The sequence below is a fragment of the Ictidomys tridecemlineatus genome, chromosome 12 (assembly GCF_052094955.1).
Source record: "Ictidomys tridecemlineatus isolate mIctTri1 chromosome 12, mIctTri1.hap1, whole genome shotgun sequence".
NCBI lineage: Eukaryota > Metazoa > Chordata > Mammalia > Rodentia > Sciuridae > Ictidomys > Ictidomys tridecemlineatus.
In genome coordinates, this window is record NC_135488.1 from 69,919,810 (window position 1) to 69,940,346 (window position 20,537).

General features: G+C 35.5%; 2 long non-coding RNA genes across 6 annotated transcripts in view; one reads left to right on the forward strand and one right to left on the reverse strand.

Annotated features, from left to right (window-relative positions):
• LOC144369364 (uncharacterized) overlaps positions 1-13,397 on the forward strand; it is an 85,743-nt gene extending 72,346 nt beyond the window's left edge. The window contains exon 5 of one of the 2 annotated variants that reach the window (XR_013428952.1): positions 13,371-13,397. This is a non-coding gene — a long non-coding RNA (uncharacterized LOC144369364). Of the gene's footprint in view, positions 1-3,577; positions 3,818-13,370 lie in introns of those variants that run through there. The other variant, XR_013428951.1, reaches the window with a different exon arrangement.
• Positions 1-20,537, reverse strand: part of LOC144369365 (uncharacterized) — a 155,088-nt gene that overhangs the window by 72,377 nt on the left and 62,174 nt on the right. For 2 of the 4 annotated variants that reach the window (XR_013428954.1, XR_013428953.1), the window contains one exon: positions 9,565-9,742. The exons of the other annotated variants lie outside the window; for them this stretch is intronic. This is a non-coding gene — a long non-coding RNA (uncharacterized LOC144369365). The remainder of the gene's footprint in view (positions 1-9,564; positions 9,743-20,537) is intronic. 4 annotated transcript variants of the gene reach the window in all.

Here is a 20,537-nt window from a genome sequence, read left to right on the forward strand (position 1 = left end):
AAATAATGGGATGTTATTCTTTTGATTAGGTTATATTATATGGCAAAGGTAATGGGATATCACTCCCACAGTTATGCTTCTGTCTATATATATGGGTAGGTATCTACATATATACACCTATGTTTATGTACATAAATTTAAGCAGACTCTTTTCCTGCTGAACTTGAAGAGCAAGTTGCCATGAATTCTAAAGCTCTGAGAAAATGATTTCTGCCAATAACCTGAATGAGCTTGAAAGCAGATCCTTTCCCAGTTTTGCTTAGGCTCATATCTTCATTAAAGACTGATACCCTAAGCAGAGGACCCAGTTAAGTTATGAACTCTTGATCCATAAAAACTATGAGATAATAAATGTGGGGCATTTTAAGTCATTACATTTGTTATTTTCTTTCTTTCTTTTTTTCACAAAGCATAGAAAACAAATACAACTGTACAGAAATAAAAATCAACAAACTAGAGTTGTATGTATCTGATTCTACTTTCATAATGTTGGAAAACAGGTAAAACCCAAGCAACATGTAATTTAGGGAAGCATGCATAAATGGTAAAATTATAAACGGAAAACATATCACAAAAGATAGGAGTGTGGGTTACTTTTAAAAGAGAGTACAGAACCCACACAGAAATTCTAAGATATTAACAATTTTCTATTTCAGAACTAAAGTTTACTTTATAATTGTTATTTAAATGCACTCTTAAATATATATTTCTGAATATATATTACATATTTACATAAATTGTTATTTAAATGCACTCTTAAATATATTTCTGAATATATATTACATATTTCACAATGAAGATAATATAATATTAAAAGCAACTTAACTTATAAAATATACAAAGAGCAATCCTATATCATTACCACTTCCTCTCCAATCCAGTGTTGTCCTTGTTCATATAGTGGAGTGACTTAAAATCAGACTGACCTAATTAAAATCTTTTTTTTTCCTCCAGTATTGGGGATTGAACTTACAGCCTCCCCCATGCTAGGAAAGCACTCTACCATTGAGCTACATCCTCAAGCTTTAAATTAAAATCTTAATGCGGTCACTTCCTCATTGTATGATCTTAGTCATAATGCAGAGCTAACAGACCAATATGGAGGATTTTATACTTTACAAATGAAAGGGGGTACAGTAAAACAGCAGTTGAAAAATATTACCTTGTCTAATAAAAAATATAAAGCCAAAAATTATGAGTTCTAACTATACACATAAGTATTATGCATATATTTTTTATATTTAAATATGATAGTAATTATCAGTGTAGAGAAACTGATATGCATATGTCGTTGGTACATTTCAAACAAATTGATAACAATCTTTCTTTCTTTTTTTTCTTTTGGTTGCAGAGATTGAACCCAGGGGTGCTTAGACACTGAACCATATTGCCAGACCTTTTTATATTTTTTAAATTTTGAGATAGTGTCTCACTAAGTTGTGTAGGGCCTTGTTAAGGCTGATTTTGAACTTGTGAACCTCCTGCCTTAGCCTCCCAATCCATTAGGTTTACAGACCTATGCTACCATGCCTGGTGATACGCTCTTTCAGTGGAATAGTTTTAACTATATTGGAAAAATGAAATGAGATATCAACACATTGTTCTTTTTTGACTCAGGATTCTACTTTTGGGAATTTAAGGATATTTAAGAAAATAATTTGGAAAAGCCAGAATCGGGCATTTGTGTAAAATAATGTTTAAGCAGAAATCTTTTTTAAGACAACAATTCAAAATCTTTTTTCTTCTCAAATTACCAAATTAGAGCAAATTAATAATGAAAATAGCATGATGCATATATACCTTGTGTTGACATAGGGATGTATTAACAGCATAACGAACAGCAACAATAAGAAATAAACATAAATTCGCATGGTATTTGTGTTATTAAAAATATCTGTAGTAGCATTGAAAATATCAGAGAAAGTTAATAAAAATAGTTATCTTAGGATAATGTTCAATGAAGTGATGATGATTGTTTAAATAAGTAAGTGCATATTTAATCTGCAGGAATATATTAAATGATGGAATTTCAGGCAGTGTTACAGACAGATGGTGGAACTACTTGCACGTGGGGTGGGGTGGGGTAAGCAGGGAAAAAGGGGAAGTTAGAATCTCACCACATGGAAAGTTTCTCTAATCAGAGAGTTTACTCTGGGTTGTAGAAGCTGTGGAGCCGAAAGAGAATCAACCAGAAGATTTCTCAAAGGGGGGAAATACTGAAAACACTATAATTAGAAAAATGTGATTATAAATTAATTTCCCTCTAGAATACAAGCTGCTTTCTTTTTATTCTTTGTTTCTTTTATTTTTTTTCAACAGCAATTGCAATCCAATGATTTAATTCAATATATGAGAGAGGATAACAGTTTTCTAGGGTGAGTCTGAGTCTTGAATGTCTTAGGCCAACAAATTTGTTTGATTTCAGCATTGAGAGATGAATGAAAAGCCTAAAAACCAAAAAATATTATCTATCCTAGAATAATGTCCAGTTGTTTTGATGGCAGCAACATTAAGGTGATTCTATTCTGAGAGTCTTTGTTCTGTCCTAAGAGTTTTGTAGTACACTGAAGCCAAACAAGGAATGATCTTTCATTTCAAACCAGGTCACTATAAAAGAAAGCCATAGATGGGACTGGGCCCGGGTGGCACATGTCTGTAATCCCAGCAGCACAGAAGACTGAGGCAGGAGGATCACAGGTTCAAAGCCAGCCTCAACAATTTACGGGGCTGGGGATGTGGCTCAAGCGGTAGCGCGCTTGCCTGGCATGCGTGCGGCCCGGGTTCAATCCTCAGCACCACATACCAACAAAGATGTTGGATGTTGTGTCCGCCGAGAACTAAAAAATAAATATTAAAAATTTCTCTCTCTATCTCTCTCTCTCTCTCCTCTCTCACTCTCTCTTTAAAAAAAAAAAAACAATTTAGCAAGGCTCTCAGGAATACAGAGAGACCCTGTTTCTAAATAAAATACATAAAAAGGATATGGCTCAATCCACAAAAATAAATAAATAAATAGATAGATAGATAGATAGATAAATGCAAGCCAGAGAGAAAGAGGAGAGGGCTGCAGAGCTATTGAAGCTTTCAGATTAGGCATATTTGAAATAAGAAAGAAGGTGACACCTCCCTGAAGGAACCATAAAGTACCAGAGCTCTGCTGAAAGAAAAACTGCCACACAGCTGAAAGAGTGTTGTATATTCAGAAACACTGCGACCTCGGCAAATCAATTCTCTATTTCAGTTTCACCAGTTATAAAATAAAATGAGAAATAACCCCTTCTCTTTCCTATCTCTCTACACCACCACCATTCACACAGCTGGGATATAGTGAGATCCTGGCCAATAATTTTTTTTTCCCCCAAACATGATGTATAGAAAGTTGTCCCTGCCAACAAATGGCTTAATACCATGTAATAAGGACTATTCTCTGCTTCTTATATTATGTGGTCTACCCACTTTTTAAAAGAGATTTTGAAATCAGAAAGAATAATAAGCAGTGAATAAAACTTTTTACTTAATTTTCCATGTTATTAAATTGTAAGAAAATTTAAAATAATCAGTCTTTATCTTTAAACAGCTCATGGTACTTAAAAAAAAAAAAAAAAGAAGAAGAAGAAAAAGAAGAGAAGCCTATATCACGAGTTCTACAGTGTAATCTCCCTAATAAGATCACTTGATATGAAGTTGCTCAACTGTGCACATGACCTTTCAAATAGAATTCCATCTCTTAATGCCAGAACTGTCATTCAATATTCATTACTGGGGATCATGTTTCATATACATTAATTGAGAAGTCTACGTAATACCAATAAAATAGTTTTCTAAAAATCTATCTTATTTCCAGATCTATTTCTTAAAACTACAGTGTCAACAGAGCCCTTTAGAATTTAAAATTTAGATAATGTCACAAACTATTCAAAGGAACCAGCAAGACTTTCCAGCAGCTGTTCTTCCATTTTCCCTGGCAGCATCAGGTGGCAAGGACAGGCAGTAACCAAATCCGTTAAGTGTTAGGTGTGACTCGGAGACAGCATTATGACTGAAATAGTTGGGTCTGATGCTCTGAGGAATGACTAAAGAGGGGAGCCACATATCACGCTATGCATAGTACCCTACGACAAAGCTTCATTGCGTGTAGTTTCAAATTTTGTTGGAAGGGAGGTAGAACCACTCAGGAAAAACAGCACAGGACTTGGGACAGATCCGGATTCAATTTCCAGCTCATCATTCAGCATCAACCCCTTCAAGCTTTGCTTACTCCTCTGTAACACAAAAAGACAAATGTCATCAACTCCACAGGGTGGTATGAAGATTAAAAAAGAGGTAAACACATTAAGATAAGAATAGAGGCTCCGAATACAAAGGACTCAAAAAAACCAAAAAAACAAATAACCCAATTAATAAATGGGCAAAAGAACTGAACAAAAAGCACTTCACAGAAGAAGAAATATGAATGGTCAAACAATATATGAAAAAAATGGAGATTAATGTTTTATCTGAAGTGCAGGAGAATATCATGCTAAGTAAAATAAACCAATCCCAAAAAACCAAAGGCTAACTGTTCTCCCTGATGTGTGAATGTAATCCACAAAGAGGGAGGGTTAGAGAGGGGCAGAGTAGAAGTCCATTAGATTAGATAAAGGGAAGGGAGGGGGAGGGGAAGGGGAATAGAAAACACAGTAGAATTAATTGGATATAACTTTCCTACCCTTGTATATGAATACACAACCAGGGTAGCTCCACATCATGTACAACCACAAGAATAGGATCCTAATTAGAATAGGTTATATTCCATGTATGTACAATATGTCAAAATATGCTCTAACATCATGTGTATCTAAAAAGAATAAATTTTTAAAAAAAGAAAGAACAAAAAAAAATAGAGAGAGAGGCTAGAGAAATGTCAGTTTCCTTCCTTCCATGTGCCTGGGTCATGTTGACCTTTCTTATTAAATTTTCAGCTCGCTTTCAGTCATACAGTTTCCTTTAATTCTTTGCTACATAGTTAACGAGATACAGTTGATAACATTGAGTTTTGTATTGTTGATGGGAGGACTGGGTAGAGTTTACCAGCTGCTACATGATACATTATCCAGGCATTCTGCAAGGTCATGGCCTGTGGCATTGTGCAGAGCCTATGATAAATAATCCATATATATATATTGTGTATGTGTGCTTGGTATTGAACCCAGGGGCCTTTAACCACTAAGCCACATTCCTAGCCCTTTCGTATATTTTATTTAGAGACCGGGTTTCGTTGAGTTGCTTAGGGCCTGGCTAATTTGCTGAGGCTGGCTTTGAACTTGTGATCCTCTTGCCTCAGCCACATGAGCTGCTGAGATTACAGGCATGTGCTATCACATCCAGCTCCACCAACATTTTTGTGTCATCTTATATAAGTCTTTTTGTTTGTTATCCCTGCTCTGGCATTTGAGTTTAATAAACTGAAGATAATGTCATCTGAATTTTGTAGACAAAACAACAACAACAATAACAATAACAACAACAACAAAAAAACCATAGCAATTGCAAGCTGCATTAAATAGATTGTGTAAGACTAGGCTTTTAATGTAACCTACTTTATAAGTGAGATGCTATGGATCAAGCAGGACACAGAAACTCTGATGTGACCATCCCATAATGGCTCTTTGGACCTATTCCATAATGAAGCAGGAAGGCCAGACCTATTTATGAAAAACACTGTCTCCCTAGAATTCTCAGTGAGTACCATCTATAAGTTCCAGGGCACTTTGATTATGAGGATCTCTAAAGTGACAGACTGGAATATAAACACTGAGCTTGAAACTTTTCTTTCTAGTCTTTCTACAGAAAGAATAATAGGCTTCTGACAAAACTACACATACTGCAATCAGATAAACTATTAGGGATTGAGGAGTCTAATATTGTTGCCCAAGCAACCAAGAAATTCCGTGAGGTTTAGGCAAAGAGCTAAAGATCAGATCTGAGTCCAGTGCAAGTGAACATGATCAAAATCTCTGAAATATGTCCAAAATGTGCTGAAAATTCTGTCCAAAATTTAGCTATTCTGTATCATTTAATTTGTTTTTCTTTTGTTAAATTAATTTATTATTTTTTATTAGCTATCAGCTATTTTATGATCCAATTCTAATAACATCTATTTATCTACCTTTCTTTCTGTTTGTCTAGCCTTGTATACAGGCCTAGAGATGTCTGGAATAATATTCACCTAGGGTTAGCAATAGCTATTTTCTTAGTGATAAGAGGGGGTAATTTTTTGCTTTTATTTTTGAAAATTGCTTGAATTTTTAAACTATATATATTTTTAAAAATCAGAGGTTTTTTAAAATAAAATAATTCAAAATAATTATTTTTTTCACTTAGTCTCTGATGAAAAGTGACAAATATGGAATGAAAAGATACATTGTTCAGCCATTAAGTCTTATGAAAAAAAGATATAAATAGTGTAATTATTCAAGTGAACCAACAAAATTTATGATGAAATTTATCAAAGCCAGAAATATTCAAAGTAGGCAAACAAAGAAAATAAACATTAGACATAGTAAAATATAAAAGATTTCCATTGTGTTAAGGCCATTACCTGCTCAATTAAACAATTAAATAAAACATTTGTTTATAGCACCTGGTACCAGATATGCCAAAGATAAAATCAACTTCATGAAGGTATAAACTAGATAAGTGAGTCTGGTAAAAGAAGCTCTCACTTGGGGTTAGTGGTGCATGTCTATTATCCCAGCTACTCAGAAGGCGGAGACAGGAGGATCCAGGCTCAAGGCCAGCCTGGGCAACTTACTGAGACACTGTCTCCATAAATAGATAGATAGATAGATAGATAGATATAGATAGATAGAGGTGGTAGGGTGTCAGGGGTGTAACTCAAAGGTAAAGTGTTTGCCTAGCATGTATGAGGGCTTCTGTTTAATCCTGAATACTGGTAAAATAAATAAATAAATAAATAAAAGTTCTCAGGAATCTGAGACTGGCTCGATAGCTAGTCTTGATGGCACCCCCAAGGGGTCACTAGTAAGTATTTTTGAAGGATCATCTTAAAACCAAAGTAAGAAAGGTAACATTATATAAAACACTTGTCACTGATCATTAGAGTCAACCTTCAGTCAGGAAATGCAAATTTCTTCCCTGTGAATAGACATTATTCTGAAATCTTTGACTGCCTAGACTTCCTGTTAATAAGATAAAATTTCTCAGTAATAGCATTCCAAATACTACAATTTTAGCTGCTAACACTCACCAAGACAGAATTTTACAAAATAGATATGCCAGGAATGCTTGGACAAAGTTAATTAGAGTAAAGTAATTATATATCCCTCGTGGATGGAGGAAAGAAGTATTCCTTAAATCAAAAGTCAAATAGCTTTCTATGTTCTGGCATGGCTCCGGGCTATAGGAATTAGAAGCAACAGCAGACAAATTACCTTGTTGTCCAGTAAGACCAGAGTGAGGTCTTGAGCTTCTTATTACATTAGGGAAATTGTGATTCAAAAAAGAGTGTCACGTGCTGGGAGAGTTACTATAAACAATAGCCTCCAGTCACCAAATGCAAAGTATACTTAGTTTCATGTTAAGGTTACAAACTGCCACACAGAGAATACCCCTATCTTCCTGTGCAGAATAGAATTTGTGGCTTAAGATGAGACAATAGATAATAAATGACAGGAGGGATATTCACTTAGCAAGTTCACTGAGGTATCTATTTACATATTGGCGGTAAGCTCAATTATTTATTTAAGACATACCTTGATTGCTTGAAATTCATAGAAGCACAGTGAACTCAGAAGGCATATCAGATGGAGACACTGATGACTTATATCCACTAGGTCTGTATTTCTTCAAAGCGATAAGGGAAATCTGAAGTGTTGGTGACAAGGTGGAGAAACTAGAACTTTGGTACACTTCTAGGAGGAGTGTAAATTGGTACAACTACTTAGGAAAACATATTGGCAGTATCTCCTAAAGCTGAACGTACCCACACCCTATGGCCCAGAAATTCGACTTTTACTAGGTATGCAATAGAAATACACAATATATATAGCAAAAGACATATCTGAGAATGTTCATGATATTACTTTTTGTAACAGTCCCCAAATATAAATAATCCAAATGCCTACCAACTGTAGAATGGAAAAATTTGTAGTATAATCTCACAAGGTAACATTATACAGCAATACGTCTGAACAACTACAACTCTATACAACAATGTGAATAAATTTCATAGTATTGATCAAAAGAGGCCAGACACAATGTGTGAACCCATTCGTATAAATAACAAAAACAGGCAAAATTATTCTATGATCTTAGAAGCAACAGTGGGTTCCCTGGGAGTTAATATTTAAAAGGGATAGAAGGGAGGTTTCTAGGGGCTGTGGATATTCTGTTTCTTCCTCTGGGTGCAGGTTACATGTGTGTTCAGTTTGTGAAAATTCAACGAGCCGTACATTTATAATGTGTGTGTTATTCTGCTACATTTCAATAAAAAGTCAAGATAAAAATGTAATAAATATTTATTCTCCGTGACAAGTTTAAATTATCCTTACTTAATACTATGCCTATAGCTATGAATATAATCAGTATTTGATATTCAGGCAATCTTTGGTCTTTGTCAAAAGTATAGATTAAAAATCCAAATACATATATACATGAAAAATTGGCATTTATTTCTAAAAGTGATGTGATCACTTTTAGAAATGAAATGAAATGAAATTGCTTTTCTCCTTTGTCATAAGCATTCTGGTCTTTTCCATTTTCCACTTCTGGACTGAGCTGATAATCTCAAGAACAACCAATTGTCAACAGTAGCCATCATAAAAAATAAGAACCTGAGTGATGGAAACTGCATTTACTGAACATTTTGTTGTGAGATCAGAGATAATCCAAGAATTACAAGTGGATAATACAACCATACCCAGGAGGCACACTGTAAAAGAGTTTTCACCTGAAATACTGAGACTCACAGAGATTTGTCTTTAATGCAAATAATTCGTTAAATAATGTAGATAATGCATTAAATAATGCAGATCATGTAAATTTATAAGGCAGTTCAGATGAAACACAATGGGGATTGGTAATGGACCATGGTAAACTAGCAAGCACCTAAGCTGTGGTTTTGAGTTTGAGTCCAGACTAGCTGTATCTATAACTGTTATCCCAGATACTCAGAAGAAATTCAAATTATCTGGCTCCCAACACAGATCTACATAAAATCAGAAATTCTGGGGTTACGCCCAGCAATCTGAATTTTAACAAGTCTTCTAGTTCTGACAAGCTTAATTCTGATGCACACTGAAGTATGGGAATCACTGATCTAGATGTCTACTAATTAAAATTTTTTTTTAATCATACAGGTTTTAAAAAATATCATCTGGCCAAATTTGACCTATTGGTTGCCAGGTTGTCACTCTTAATGAAATACAAATGAAAAAAACAAAATCTTTAATTTTTGCATAATTATAGCAATTCTGTATTTCCCTTTGCTAAGATGAAGATACTTTGTGGTGAAGTTGAGACTAAGTTTTATCCTCTCCAGGATTCAGACATATCTGGACATACCTGGTATCTGGTGAGATGATCCTTCTAGAATTCTAAGACAACTCATGTAGCTTCCAGGAAAGAACTAATCCCAGTAGAAGAAAAGACCAAGAACAGAGTTTGCCTGAAGGTCTGCAGATGGGGCTGATGATGTCTGAGACCTCATGATATCTGCTACTAGGTTTGTTTCCAATCCAACCTAGAAGAATAATTCATTCTTTCAACAGATAGCTTTTGAACACTCAACCTGGTCTGTTCCTGAGTTTTGCAATCCCAGTATGGTTGTACTATAAGACCTAGTAGAAGCTAAAGGAGATTCCCCCACCCGCCGCCAGTCTTCAAATATTGGTGCAAAGGGAGCAGCCTTGGCTCCGAGACCATCAACATTTCTGATGTACTCTGAGCCTTGGAGACCTTGCACATATCATCTGCAACAATGGTGGCAATGCCTTTTAAGCATGATGACATGGCCTGAAGGATTGGCAGCAGCTGCTTATATCAGAGAAGAAGACAACATAGCCGTCAAGAGACATATTCTTAGGGTGCATGTGAGGTGCCCCTGGTACTCGTGGGCTGTGGTGCAGAGAATGAGAGCCCTCAGGACAGAGAGAGAAATACTATTTTAGAGCTGAGGTGACTTAGTGTAACATGAGTTCCCATAGAAGAATGTTTTAAAAAAAAGAAAAAGAAGAAGAAGAAAAACAAAGAGTACTTAAAATTGAGTTCTTAAAATCTTTGGCTATGGCTTCCCCACCCCCTTTTCCTCTTGGCAACATGTGAAAAAACTACATGTTGCTTCTTGTGATAAAGTTAACATAATATGCCTGCAGTCAACATGGTAGACTTAAAGATTAAATCGCAAACATTTGGTTTCATTTTTTTTTTTAAATAAGAAGTAGCAAGATTATTATTGGCTTTGGGACATGAAGTTTAAAAAAAAATCACATTGCACATTCCTGAGTTTTTTTTCCCTCTCCCAAAACATCACTATAAAATGAAACAACACTGCTGATGAGCTGTTCTTTGGCACCAGTAAGCAGCTTATTGCAAAGGAAAAAAAAAAAAAAACAACTTTGGAAACAGCCACTCCTTTCCTGACAGCATTTTGAGAGATTGATGCCCTTTTCCTTCGGTTCTACAGTGCCTATAAGCTGTAGATTTTGTTATTTCCTGAAATCTTAAATTGAATTCTATTAAAAACATATTTGTTGTTCTAGATTTTAAAAACTGGGATTTTGAAGACCACAAATTTCTGTAAGACCTAAAGAATTCCCCTAAGTAACCAGAATTTTCCAGTCAAGAGGTTGCTACACTGCATTTTACTCAGCATTTTATGATACCTGATAAGCAAGGGGTGTGGTATGTCACTATTTCATCCAAACAGTAATGCCTTGCAGATTTCTGATTTGCTGGTGGAGCCAAAATTTTTTCCTTGATGATTATATTTTTGAAACCAACTTTTTAAGCCCAAGCAAACAGGAAGTCAATTTATTTCAATACCTAACCTCTAGCCAACCCACAATATCCACAGTGGAATGTGAGTTTGGGAATGACAGTGATATCAAGATGTTGAGTATCACCCAGCCCTATTTCCCTAGCCATGTCAGTTCTGCATGGGGCTGAGTTTCATTATTGGTAAATTGGCCCAGAGTTCTGCATTTCTTAATCTCTGGATTGTGAAGACTCTCTAGAAATTCTAATGATAGATTAAATATTCGAAAGAGAAAAATTCATTTAAAAATGTATACTATTTTTTCTTTTCTATTTTTGTGGTGCTGGGGATTGAGGCAAGCTTTCTACCAACTGAGCTATATCCCCAGCCCAAAAAAATTAGTACTGTAAAGTTTTTTTTTTTTTTTTAATAAAGAGCTGGTGTAATTTTCTGTGTAACTTTGAGTACCAGTGACCACTGTTTTCACCAATCAAGAGATTGTTTCTGTATTAGTTGAGTAGAATTTTGCTTCTTGAAATACAAATTAATAACAGGACCATGAAACATATATTCAGTTCTGTTTTCAGAATATTTCTTTCAGACATGCCCCTTGTTCTGGCCCTTTCTCTCTCCTGGGCACTGTAATAGACTCCTAACTATTTTTCATACCTCTGGTCTCTTCCTTCAACTCCTTTCACACATGATTTTATGCTTGGACTTATCATTTTACTCTTCTTCAGTTATAGCTCTTTCACATTTCTTTCCTTCTAAAAAATTTTGATAGCTCTCTGCCCCAACATAGCTTCTCATCTTTGTGGCCCATTACTCCTTTTAAACTTCCTGTTCTTCCTTCACATGCCCAGAAATATTCTCTATGCCTTTATCCCACTGGATCTTGCTCCCCGTTTCTGCCTGTTCAGATTCTACCTCTCCTTAAAGTCTATGTCAGGATTCTGGGATCACCCATCACTTCCCCCAGCTTTTCTTGGTTTCTCAACCGTAGACAACTTATCTTTTCCCTGAATTCCTGTGGCAACTTGTCCACATCTCTCTCATGGCAGTTACCACTTTCTACTCTATATTTTAGATATTTATATTCATGTCTTATCTTACTAGATAATTAGAAGCAATATCATTGCAGATATGTATCCCTCAAGGTACTGGCACAGAGTAGTTTCTCCACAAATATTTGTTCAACAAATAAATGATATTATAATTACCATGAGAATTTGAACTTATCCAAATTCCTTCAACCAAATTAAAATAGTTCACAGGGCACATTTTAAAAAAATCTTTATTTAATTTATTTACACTTAGTGCTGAGAATCCAACCCAGTGCATCACACATGCTAGGTAAGCACTCTACTGAGCTACACCCCCAGTCCTTACAGGGCACTTTTTTAAAATCAGAAATTTCTCTATCATCTGCCTATCATCTATCTATCTATCTATCTATCTATCTATCTATCTATCTATCTATCATTTATCTCTCTGTCTATGTCTGAGTTTATTGAAGAAAACTAGGAAAGAAAACTATGATAGATCAATAACTTAAACTGCAAGTTTAGCATGTCATTGATATCCAGTTTCAAACATTGTTTGGTAGTCAGGTTTCAACTGTGGTTTGGGTTCATGGGTTTGTGTGCTGTCATGTTCAAATGTTTGTGAAATCTGATGCAATCCTGTGAGAAAGATCAACACCAGCTCTGTAAATGGAGCATACACGTTTTATCCAGAAAAGTGAAAAATGCACTTGAGACATTGCCTCTCATGGAGCATTGAGAAAAATCATAACTGTTTTTATTCATTTTTTTGGCAAAAAAATAGACATTCTATGAAATATGTACAGTTTGAATGGTAATGGCTGGTTTAAGATAGGGTTTATTTTTTATATACATATATATACACATATATATATAATATACATATGAATTTAGACATATATCAATAATTACATAAGTAAAACAAAGTGTTTATATCTATATCTAAAACTATTTTATTCATTCCTATACCTTTTGCGATGTTTGACCAGCTTCTGCCCTTTGTGCTGTGTATGAAAGCCCATAGCTGCTATGCTCCAGTGAAATAATGTCTTTCATTTCTATCTTGGCTTATAGTTTTGAATTAATTTCACCTCCATCAACTCATTTGATTCTTATGTTTTATTTCTAAACATACATATTTTTATTTTATACCTATTTATAATTGTTTATCCACCATGAAAACAAACTCCCAACAATTCCACTTATAACTGTGCTGGATTTCTCTAGGATGCCTTGATGACCCTTTATTTATTTCATTTGCTTCCTTCTTCTAATGTATTTCACTCGCATTCCCAGTTCTCATGATTTCTTACATGTCTGTAAGTTTCTGCTTTCTGAATCTTTATTTTCAGGATGATGTTTTACTACTCATCTTTCTCCCTTCCTCTGAATAAGACCCATAAGCTTTTTCTTTGACACTGTAATTCTTTTCGCTCTTTCTCCTAAGCTTGGCTAAGTGGTTCCAAAAACATTTAGTCATAGTCCATGCAATGGTTGCTGCCCATATCCTGAATAATTTTATTGTGTAACCATCATTTGTTAAGTAAAACATTTTATAAAATACTTCTGTTTTGGCCAGGCACAGTGGCACATACCTATAATCCCAGCTGCTTGGGAGGCTGAGGCAGGAGGATTGCAAGTTCAAAGTCAGCTATAGCAATTTAGAAAGTGCCTAAGCAACTTAGCAAGACTCTGTCTGTAAATAAAATATAAAAAATGGTTGGGGATGTGGCACCTTGGTTAAGTGCCCCTGGGTTCAATCCCTGGTACAACACACACACACACACACACACACACACACACACAAACACTTCTGTTTTATATTTTCCTTCATATTAACTAGTTACATTTATTATTTTATTTCCTAAAGCTTTTTAAAGATTATTTTAATGCTCAGGTTTATTATTAATTCCTTTATACCTATGCATTTCCTCTAAGAGTTCTTTGATAATACCTATATTAATCATTAGGTTCTCAAACTTCACATTTCATTGATAACCTTCTTTATTTTACCTTCTAGCAATGTATCTCTCTTCTACAAATCACCTTTTTGGGGCATGAATTAGCTATATCATGTTGGACAATGGAATTGAAGGTTGGTCTCTAATTTTTGCATTTTCTTCCTTTTCTGAGTATATCATTATTATATACTTTATATCTTCAATTCTGTCATAGTCCTTTTTTATGTCCCATTTTTTTACTTTGTTGATATCCAGCTCATTTTACTCATTCACTAGATGGGTTTTGTTTTGTTTTAGTACTGAACCCAGAGGTGCTTAACCAGCAAATCATATTCCCATCCCTTTTTAAATTTTTTTAAATTGAGAGAGGGTCTTGCTAATTTGATTAGGGCCTCACTTAGTTGTTGAGGCTGGCCTAAAACTTGAAATCCTCCTTCCTCAGCCTCCAGAGCTGCTTGGGCTTATAGGAATGTGCCACCAAGTTGGGCTCTCTTGATGTTTTAAATGCTCACATTCCTGCTATGAAATGATGTCATTAAACTTATCCTCCCATTATCCCTCTTTTCAAATGTTCCCCCTGATTCTTGGACATGGCCTATACTTTCTTGTGAAAGGGTCTACATACCTCACACCATAAAGACCCACAGTCACACGAGGCCTTAACTGTTTCCTCAATTTTCTCATTCCCTCCGGAAAGAAAGGACTCACTTCTTGTTTCAGCAGCTTATCTGGCACTTCTCTGCTCTTTAGTCTTGAAGTCATCATGGTCCAATCACAAGACTTTTTTTTTTTTTTTTATCTAAAGAGAGCAAATGCGTTTCCTGTCCTATTCTTTTGGTATTTTCTGCCTTCTCTCTCTAGACCCACTTTTCTTTTCCTTTCCTTGTACATTGTATGACACAACTAAATTCATTAAATTACAAGCCCTTGTGAAGACCAAAAGCAGATGGAATTCATTAAACCTACTTTTACATCCCCTCACAGTATTCAACATTCCAGCACAAGTACATTATATGCATTATAATGTTTCAACAAGGTATTTGTTAAATAAGACTTAAGAACTATTTGGTTTCTCTTATGTTCAGTTTGCTTTTTCTCACTTCTTGCCATTCCACTGGAATTTTTTGTGTCATTTTTTTCTACTTTGCCAGACTTCCTAATAGCATTTCTACAAAACTGCATTACTGTGGTTGCCTTCATAAGCTTCCTTTGGGGTGGTTACAACTAGTCTTGGGACTAGAGGTAATGATTGCACAACATAGTCAACATCCTAAATGCTGCTGAACTGTACTATTTTAAACGGTTAATTTATGTTGTATGAAAAGTCTCCTGGCAACTTTATTGGGAAACATACTTCTAAGGTTCTTCCGTCATTAGGGGCTTACTTGTCCCTGAAACAGCCCTGGCCATTCATTTATATCCCTTTCTATTTTAATGGGCAGGAATAGTAAACCAACCTCTGGAAATAGAAGGGAGAAAATTTTCTTCCTTGTGGGTTTTTGGAGTCAGACAGCCTCAGTTCAGATCCTGGTTCTGTTATGTCCTAGCAGCATGATCTGAATCAGTCACTTAGCAAATGAGGTTCCTCATGTTAGAAAATAGGAAATAATAATTTTTTCCCACCTCCTAAGGGCCTTGCGAAGATTGAATGAGGTAGTTTACAATGTTCCTTGGTGACATTCATGTGTATGAGTGTCTGTGGGCACAGTTGCTTTTTTTTCCACTTTCCCTCAGCCTCTGAAACTGCTCCACCTTATTTACCACAGACACAGAGCTACTTGTGTCCTCTGCCTGGGAGAAGAGCTCTTTCTTTCTCCCAAAACCACTTACGTACAAATAAAGTCAAGGAAAGACCGGGTGGAAAAATAAGCCTGGATCGTGTTTGATGAGTTTTAGTATTATAAGAAAACAACACAAGATTAGGTATCAGACATAGGAAGAAAAAGCAACCTTAATATGACACAAACTTATAATTCCTCTTTGTGATCTTTATTTTTCCACAGAAAACTTTTTTTGTTGTTGTTTTTTCCATTGCACAAAGTAACATAGGAAACTTAACTATTGTGTAGATATTTGGTTAAAATTTCTGCATGCCTTTAAACTGGTGGGAAAGGAAGGTTTGAACTTTAATGACTTGAACTGTAATGAAAGTTATTTTGTGTGTTAGTAAGAAAATAGAAAATTGAGTTGTGCAATATTTCTGGTTTGCTTTTATCATGAAGGCAAAATCACCTGATATGTTATCAGGAGGAAGCAGAGTTCAGGGAAAGAGCTCTGAATTGGGGATCAGGAGATGTAGTCCGCCCTGCCACTGAGTGACCTTTGACAGGCCACTTTTCCTGGCTGGGTCTGTTTATTCACCCTCCCCCACAACACAACCTTTTTAAAATCAAAGAACTTTTCATAGAACTATTCCACTCCCCAAGAACTTAAAAAATGTTTGAATATTTTGTCTGACATATTATAAATGGTGTTAGGTACATTTTAATATATTTCATACAGATTTTAATGAAAAATATGGTGTAATGAAAATATAATAAGATCATTTTTATATAACCAGAATTCTATGTAGATATTGCCTTTTGTGATAACACTGGGTTAGACAACATTGAATCACATTATCTCCAAGTCAATGTTTTATTTAGTTCATATTTTTTCAAAGAAAAATATTATTTTGTCAAATATGGTTGATTTTTACTTAGACCTTGTACTGAAGAGAATATCATGAATTTGGATAACATGGGTGGATTCTTAAAAAGATATAATTAAGTCTTGCTCAAAAGTTGTATCAAGTATGTTAACATATGTTCTTACAATGCATGGATTAAAGATTTGGGGGCAGAGAGGGAAGAAATATATAAATCTTGGTGCTGGTTCTAAGTAGAGATTGGATGAATCGTTATATGGAAAATAAGCTTACTGTAACTTCCAAAGTGCTTTCAGTTTGTTTTCAAGAGACTGCATTTTGAAAATTTCTTTAACATCTGCTAACAGGCATCTCCTTGAAATTCAGACAGAATTCTGTCTATGAGTGGCATATAAGCAGAGGGCCGAGTAGAGAACAGCAGCATGCAAGTCAGAAGGCTCACATTCCAGTATTGGTACCCTCCTTGCTCATGGAATAACTGAGCAAATCACTTACCCTTCAGTCTCCATTTCCTCATCTGTAAAATGAAGGTAATTATATTTATGTTTATCTCCTTTCTATGGTTGTTGTAAGACTTATATAAAATTAAGAATATGGCATTACTTTGAGTAATTATCACATGGATGATTATTGTTATTTCATAGCATTTGACAGGGTCCCAGACCAGGGCCAGGGGAGTGAGCAGCAGCTGAGGGCTCAAGATTTAAAGAGGCACTCATTCTCAGAAAGATACAAGAGCAGGGTGAGCCCTGAGAGTGAATACTTCCTTAAATATGAGCCTCAGCTCCTCACTTTCTCCCCCAAATCCAGGCCCTAGTGTCTGCTATGCCAGTTCTTGTGACTAGGAGTCACACAAGACTTCTCTTTGTTCATATACACTCAGGGTAGGTCAGGAGCAATTTTCCTACTAGGCTCCAAATGCTATAAAGTTGCTGGAAGAATGAAACAGCCTCTGACTTTTTTTCTTCTTCCCTATTTTGTTATTATGCTGCTTATATCTCTGTGCATAGTTAGATGTTATAAGGTACATTCATTTTATCTGCAGATGCTCTTCTGGAGGTCCTGTTTCTTTAGGATGCATTTTTTTAAATAGTACATGTCTGTATTATTATTTTCTGTAATTTGCAGTACTGCGGAGGAGGGTCTTTTAACTTCAGTTTCTTTAAATTGCTTGCTTTTATTTGAAAGCAAGTGATTTTCTTGCCAAGTAAAAAGATGTCACAAAGGCTGGGGCTGTGGCTCAGTGGCAGAGCACTTGCCTAGCACTTGCCTAGCACTGGGTTCAATTCTCAGCACCACATATAAATAAATGAATAAAGTAAAGGTCATCAACATCTATATATATAAAAAAAAGATGTTACAAGGTTATTTTAAAAATTCTAGAGGATGAGCTGGGGTTGTACTCAGTGGTACAGTTCTTGCCTAGCATGTGTAAGGCACTGGGTTCGATTCTCAGCACCACATATAAATAAATAAATAAATGTCCATCAATAACCAGTAAAATTTTTAAAAAAAATTCTAGAGGAGAATGGGTATAAAAGCTGTTCTTCCAGGCTGACAGCCCAAGTCCTAGAAATAAAAACAAGCTGCCCTATTTTCAAACCAGACCCATGGCACAGTATGCCAATCACTGAAATAAGTTTTGCCAAAAAGAGTTTCTTTACTAGGTGGCCAAGCATGGAGCCAGGAGAGCAAGACTCAAGTCTGCCTCCCCAGATAGAGTTTAAGGATGCTTATGGGATAAAGAAGCAGGGTGGTCTAAGGTGTGGGTAAAGGCGAGTGGTGGTAAGGAAAAGTGAAGTAATCTTTATCCCATAAAAACAAGCTGCTCTGTGTATGCATAATAAATCTTCATAGCTCTTCTTATGTTGTGTGTTCAGAAAATGGTGGCTTTAACATGATTTGAGGGTGGAGTTCTTTGGTCTCTTGACATCAGTGAAATTACCCATCAGACACCTGTACAGTCACAAATAGTCAAAATTGGCTTTAGTCCCTGAAAAGTAACCTAGGCAACTGTTTTATCATGACCTCAGGCTACAGTGGGAGACTAATAATATATTGCTCAGCTGCATGACCTATAAAATTAGTGGTTTTTAAAGTCAAATGAGAGCAAATAACTAAAAGCAAAGGAAGCTAGAGGGTTTATTCAGGTCTTCCCTTGGTTTTAGCCACTCTGCACAGATTTTTCAAGAGCTGTTTCTATGCTCACTGTGTTTGGCTGAGGTGAGCTCTTCATTGCAGTGACAAACTCCTCATTGAGTTCCTTAAACAAGAAAGGCTAGTGTTACTAGCTACAGTTTTCTAAAATTGCTTGCTGGTTGACTTTTAAAATTTGTTGCCTTCCTTTTCAATAGGATTTCCTTATGCTACTATCAAAAGGCTTGACTCTTAAATTTGGCCCCATAATTGTCTAGTCTTCTACATCTTTGTAGATACACAGATTTCACATTCTAAGTTTTAATTGTTATCTCTCATGCTCCCCTAAGCATCGGCATTATTTTATTTCATTTATTATTTTGAAGCTAAATTTGTCATAGAGAAATTATGATTCTTTTTTTTAAGGATAAAAACAGGGCTGGGGATGTGGCTCAAGCAGTAACGCGCTTGCCTGACCTGTGTGGGGCGCTGGGATTGATCCTCAGCACCACATACAAATAAAAAATAAAGACGTTGTGTCCACTGAAAACTGAAAACTAAATATTAGAAAATTCTCTCTCTCTCTCTCTCTCTCTCTCTCTCTCTCTCTCTCTAAAAAAAAATTAAATAAATAAATAAATAAATAAAATGATGTAAACAGTCTGGTTAAATGACAATAAAATCTGAAGAGCCAGGAGAACTGGCAAGTAGAGATATTCCTTAGGAAATGTGACCTACAGTGGAATCTATTGATGAGATTCTTTCAAAGAGTGCATATTTTTACCTTTTAAAAGTTAGAGAAGAGAGGGTCTGGCGATATAACTCAGTTGGTAGAGTGCCCTCGCATGCACAAGGCCCTGAGTTCAATCCCAGCACCACCAAACAAACAAACAAACAAACAAAAGGTTAGAGAAGAGAAAGGAGAAAAAGGACTTATTGCCATTTTCTTAAGTCTGTTAATTTAATGGAAAGACCATAGATGAAATGAGGCATATTTAGTCTCCCCACCTCCATCATGACAGGTAGATTAATTTATGGCAAGAATTGCAGTATAACAATGAACAACTATAACAGAATAACAAATAATTTTTCCTCTGTTAGTCAGAATCCTGTATTTTGGGTTTTATAACTTATCTCCCATAGAATTTTTCAAGTTGGGCAGGACTAAACAAGCTATGGTTGTTAGTTAAAGATGAAAGAATTTCAAATTGAAACATAGGTAATAAGTCAGTTGAAATGACGCAGATTTGCCAGAGGTTTAAAATGTACACTTTTCTGAATGTTGAGATGATGAGGGGATTTCCTCCTCTTCCTCTTCTTCTTCTTCTTCTTTTTTAATATTTTGAAACTTATTTTCTTGTGAGTATATTTATTTTTGTAATCAAATAAAAAGAGTGTGGAAAAGTAAGAATGCTTTCATAAAAGGATTTATAATCCATGCTGCTTCAGCTTTGCTGGAAGCTTGCTGAGATCTCCAGGTGAGTAAAACTGCAATGGGTGGGGCCAGAGGTGGGGCTCACTAATGGTTCCAGATGAAGCTGGTGGGTATGGCAAACTTGGGTTCAGTCCAAATTGGCTTTAATATGCATTCATTCAGCCATAATTCAACAACCATTTACAGGATGCCAGCTATGTGCAAAGCATCATGTGAGCAGCTACAAACCAATGATGAACTCCAACATGGAACTTTTTTTCTAGAATCCCCTAATTAACGTCATGATGAGGGTTATAAAGAAATTATAAGAATCTTAGATGGTTTATAATGGCAGAACTGA